Below are 5,590 nucleotides of genomic sequence, written 5' to 3' on the forward strand. Positions count from 1 at the left end.
CACCGTCATGGAGGAGTGGCTGGCCAACCTGCCAGCTTGGCACCCGGCGGCAGGAGCAGGGGAACAGGAGAGGGAGGCATGTGAGCAGCAGAGGTGGGCGAGCAGGAGCAGGTGGCCAGTGAGCAGGAGAGGAACCTCGCTTCTGGGGTTGAAGAGAAGCACGTTGCCATCCAGCACAGCATGGTGCCACCCAGGAGCTGCTTCTAGAGCAGACAGCCTCTGAATCACAGCGTCCTAGACCCTAAACACTGGAGGCTGCAAGTGGAAGAGGAACCGTGCAAAATACCCTGGTCTGACCCCGTTTGCTCTGCCTTTCAGCATCCGCTGTCTAGCACCGTGTGACACGGGAGGCTGGGCATGCAGGATATATGGTCTCACCCAGTAAATGGCAGTCCTTATGCAGTGCCAGAAGAAAAGCATTCATTGTCCACCATTGTTTTGAGAACACATGGGCGCAGGCAGGGAAGTCCATCCTTCAGGAAACTTGCTACCAAGAAGCCCCAGTGGCCCAATGGATAAGGCACTGGCTTTCTAAGCCAGGGATTGTGGGTTCAAATCCCACCTGGGGTGAAGGTTGTTAGTCTTTAAACAAGGCCTGGGTGGGAAAGTATTAAAGACGAAGTTCAAAGGCTTCCTTTGTCAGAGAGGATTTCCTAACATCCAATTTAACTGCACCTTGAGCCCATTGCAACTTCTAGATTCATAGATGTTAGGGTTGCGAAAGGGACCTCAATAGATTCATAGATGTTAGGATGGGAAGGGACCTCAAGAGATCATGGAGTCTGACCCCCTGCAGAGGCAGGAAAGAGTGCTGGGTCTAGATGACCCCAGCTAGATGCTCATCTAACCTCCTCTTGAAGACCCCCAGGGGAGGGGAGAGCACCCCCTCCCTTGAGAGCCCGTTCCAGACCTTGGCCACTCAAACTGTGATGAAGTTCCTCCTAATGTTCAATCTAAATCTGCTCTCTGCTAGCTTGTGGCCAATAATTCTTGTAACCCCCGGGGGTGCCTTGGTGAATAAAACCTCACCAATTCCCTTCTGTGCCCCCGTGATGAACTTATAGGCAGCCACAAGGTCGCCTCTCAACCTTCTCTTGCAGAGGCTGTAAAGGTCCAATTTCTCTAGTCTCTTGTCGTAGGGCTTGGTCTGCAGGCCCTTAACCATACGAGTGGCCCTTCTCTGGACCCTCTCCAGGTTATCCGCGTCCCTCTTGAAGTGCGGCGCCCAGAATTGCACGCAGTACTCCAATTGTGGTCTGACCAGCGCCCGATAGAGGGGAAGTATCACCTCCTTGGACCTGTTCATCTTGGAGTCCACTAGGACCCCGAGATCCCTTTCCACCTCTGTGCCACCCAGCAGGTCATTCCCTAGGCTGTAGGTGTGCTGGACATTTTTCCTCCCTAGGTGCAGCACTTTGCATTTCTCCTTGTTGAACTGCATCCTGTTGTTTTCTGCCCACTTGTCCAACCTGTTCAGGTGTGCCTGCAGCTGTTCCCTGCCCTCCGGCGTGTCCACTTCTCCCCATAGCTTTGTGTCATCTGCAAATTTGGACAGAGTACATTTCACTCCCTCGTCCAAGTCACTGATGAAACAGTATCTAACTTGTTCTGCCATCTGTGGCCACTGCGAGCAGTCCAGTTTTGTGCACCTTGAAACCACCTTGCAGGTAGATAAAGGCTGCTATCAAATTCCTTCTCAGTTTTCACCTTTCCAAACTCAATAAACCCAGTTCCCACAGCCATTTACTCTCTCCAGCTTGTCCACACCCTTTTTTGGACAAGCCTTAGGTGGGTCTGATTGGCAGGGCACTTGTCAGGAGGCATTACAGACCCTGCTTGTCCTGGCTACAATCCTCTGCTGCACCGTTAGATACTGTTTGGAGTGTCTGTTTGGGAGCTGCACCAGACACAGCCGAGCTGAGTGGCCCTGTCCTGAACCAGGATATGCACCATTCAAGGTGCCAGGCAGCCAGTGTTCAAGCAAGCAAGCAAAAATGAATCACGAAAAAATTGTTACAAAATTAATATTTTTTTTTCAAAATAATCTTAATCTCCCCCTTGCTGCTTGCTGCCCTCCAGTTCTCTCTCCATCCTCCTCATGACCAGCATTGACCGCCTCCACCACCTCCGTGGCCATCCCTCTGCACCTGTAGGGATTTCAGCACAGTGTCATCATGCTGAGGGCCTGCCAGGGCCTCTTTCTGGCTCACGCGGGCTGTCAGGCCAGGACTGTTTCCATTACACAGTGTGGAAATGCTGCTCTTAGCAGGGAGCCCCCAGAGCGCCCACATCGCTGGGCTGCAGAAGGACACTCTTTGCTTGCCAGCCTGCTGTTCCCACGCGTCCTGCACTTGCGGCTGCCTAGCGGGTGCTGGGTGCTGTGCTCCGTCCTGACCTCAGTGCTGCTCGTGTCAGCCGCACGCGCACTGGGTGTGCCCTACAGACCCCGAACACAGCAGCAGCTTACGCAGGGATTTGATGACTGAGCACCTGGGAGTCCCCATGCTGCCCCTGGCCTGGCCTGAGCCAAGTGCTTTGGAGCCTGAGCTCCAGCTGCCTCCATGGTTTTTGTTTCCAAGCTGACCTAACTCCTACACGTGTATTGAGCTATCCAGGTGCCCATCGCTGTCCTACTGCCGCACCAAGGGGCTTGTCCTGCTGCGGGTGCTGGCAGTCCTGGTCCCTGGGATCATCGTTCTGCATGTGGTCACCAGGAGGAAGCATCAATGTGAGTGATGGAGAGGAGAAGAGAGGGGGCTGGGTAGAGGGACTGCCATCCCATCCTCACCTTTCCCCAAACCCCTCACGGCGTTGGAGTGTCACTGAGGCAAAACTGAAAACTTTTCTACCCTGGGCAGAGATGCCAGAGAGCGTCTGCATGTGTGTGTGTGTATGTATGTATGTGTGAGAGAGCACATGCATGCATGCACGTGTGTGCATTTCTTGCCTTCTCTAGAGATTCAAAGGCCCTTGCTCCTGCTGCCGCCACCACTCGGTGTCCTTTTGCCGTGGCTGCTGCTGTGGCAGTGTGGGCTCCCCAGGAGCTGCCATAGTGGTGCCTCCTCTAAACCTACACCTGGAGCTCACTCGCACTTGCCTCCCACTGGTCACACCACTGGCCTGACAGACTCGCACACTCAGCCCACAGACCGAGGAGCTGGTCTGCCCCACGGCTTTGGCAGTATCACCAACATCAAGATTCAGGCCAAGCTCCTCGTGGCTGAGTCAAGAGCTGGGCCTGGGTGAGCACAGGCGGGGGTCAAGCAGTAAATGCTGCCCAAGGTTTGCAGAAACCATGGAGGCCTGGGGGTGCCTCAGGTTTGGGTGCCCACCTGAGACACTTGATGGAGCCTGTTATTCAAAGGCAGGCGCTCAGCACGTCACCACTCTCACACCCTCTCAGGCTGTGTCCAGTGCAAGTGCGGTATGGGACTGCACACGGTATGGGACTGCACACAGACTGGACTGTCCACAGCCACCTCAGCCAGCCCCAGCTGCACGTGTGTGCTCTGGCTTTTCCTTCTAGAGTTGCACAGTGAGTACACGGGGTTGGTGCACAAGGAGATCAGGGCTGCAGTTCCCCGGTTGCACATTAACATTATGGTCACACATGCAAGAATCCCATATATAATCCTGCTTAAAGGGTGTTGCCACAGCGAGACACAGCGACGCAGAAGTGGAAGGCCCCTGACTCCAGTCCCCGGTAAGCACAGGCAGCCACAGAACGGACATTTAGGCAAACAGCCACAATAACATCCACCCCTGCCCTCTCCTCCCCTGCACTGCCACAAAGACCTGTGACCTTGGGGACAGTTTCCCTTGAGAAGAAAACCTCACCAAGCTGTAAAACCTGTATTCTGCCCCAAAGCAGGAGAGACGAGGGCTCCACCAATGCCTTGGACACCTCCAGGGCTAGGATTGTTGGGTAAAAGATGCCTGATGATCCCAGTAAGTGGGACCAGCCACTCCACGGTCCTGGCCAACCTGACCTGGGAGGTCCTTCAGTACCAGTAGGGGCATCAGCCCACCTGGGCCAATCTCCCGCTGCTACATCATGAGCTTCAGTCACCCCTTGCCACACTGGCAGGAGTTAAAGGGGACTGGGCAGTGGGATCTTTGGAAGAGATCTTTAAAGAGGATAGGAAAGAGTGGGGTAATTTGAACCACGCACTGGAGTAGGTCAGTCCCAGGCAAAAGGGATGTGGTGTGCAGGGAAGCTAATACAGACCTGCCTGTGTCAGCCCATCTTACGGGCATCACTACAGGCCAACCCTACTCACGGCAGGAACCTCACTACAAACTGGACAGGAAGAAACCTCACCTCTCCCCCTTCTCTCCCCCAGGGACTCTGCAATCAAAGCTGGAAAATAAGAAAGGTGAGTGTCTGAGGCCAGTTTTGTGTGTTACCATGAGGACGATTCCCAGGGACACGACAGGGTGACATCTCGCCTCTCTTGTCCTTCTCTCCCCAGCGGCCCTGCAGTCTCAACTGGAGTCTGAGCAAGGTGAGTGCTGGACACATGGGATGTGTCAAACCATTTCTGTGCCAGTTTCTAACAAAAAAAAAAAAAAAAGGGTGATTGGAAACAGGTTGCAGCTGAAGGAGACAAGAGCTCGGACCTGAGCTGAAGGGACGCCCTGACTCCATGTCACACCCCACACAGGACAGGGACCCCCTCACTCGCCCCAGGGACACGGCTGCACCTGCCAGTCCTAGGGGAAGTTCTGCTGAACCCTTGTCCAGACGCAGAAGAAAGGTGCTTTCCTCAGTCCCATTCACTCAGTCAGGCCAGCTCTGCTCTATACATGCTTGGCCATGCAGGAGAGAGAGCCAAAAGTGTTTGCTTTATCGTAGCCATCAATATAGGGGTGTCTCCATTCCCATTGCAGACCCCAGCAGTGTGCAGAAGGGCTGCTTCTGCTGACACAGGCCAGCTCTAATGGGGAAGGGCCAGTGTCTTCATCAGCACTGCGGCTGTTACAGAAGGGCTCCCTGAGCCCATAGCCCTGAACAGCCCTCACCCTGCCTGGTCCACATCACTGCAGGAGACTGGGAGACCCGACCAGGACTTAGAAGGATCCCTCCTTGCATGGGATCCCCTGGGCTCTGGCCCTTCCATGGCCTGCAGTGGCGTAAGGGGCAACCCTTTACCCTGAAACATGCAGTCAACCTTGCAGTCAGCCCTGGTCAGTGCAGGACGGGCCTGCAGTTCGGAGTCCAGGGATCAAGTTATTAAAGATGACGTAGACATTTCCTTTCCCCACGGTGTCACGGCAGAGCAAACTTCAAGGAATTCAAGTACTTTAATAGCATTTCCAGCCTCTAACATGGTAGATCTTCATTTCAGGTTGCCTTGAACTTTCCTAGATATGTAACACTGAGGCTGGAGCTGACTATATTCCCCCAAACACACGCTCCTTGTAATGTGCTTTCCTCATGAGTTCCCAATCCCAGCTACATCTCAGCATAGTTGAACTGGGAGGACATTTTGTTTGAAGACCCGTGTGTCCTGTCAGCCAAGGGAACAGGAAGGAAGAAACCCTGAATGTGTGACGAGCTTTAGATAAAGCACCCCCACCGCCCTTTTGA

The 5,590-nt window shown here is 54.2% G+C and overlaps 1 non-coding gene across 1 annotated transcript; it reads left to right on the top strand.

Annotated features, from left to right (window-relative positions):
* The first annotated feature begins 497 nt into the window (after positions 1-497).
* Positions 498-570, top strand: TRNAR-UCU (transfer RNA arginine (anticodon UCU)). Its single transcript has one exon. It is a non-coding gene; the product is annotated as a tRNA-Arg (tRNA).
* Positions 571-5,590: the final 5,020 nt, after the last annotated feature.

The sequence above is a fragment of the Alligator mississippiensis genome, chromosome 11, assembly GCF_030867095.1.
Source record: "Alligator mississippiensis isolate rAllMis1 chromosome 11, rAllMis1, whole genome shotgun sequence".
NCBI classification, from domain to species: Eukaryota; Metazoa; Chordata; order Crocodylia; family Alligatoridae; genus Alligator; species Alligator mississippiensis.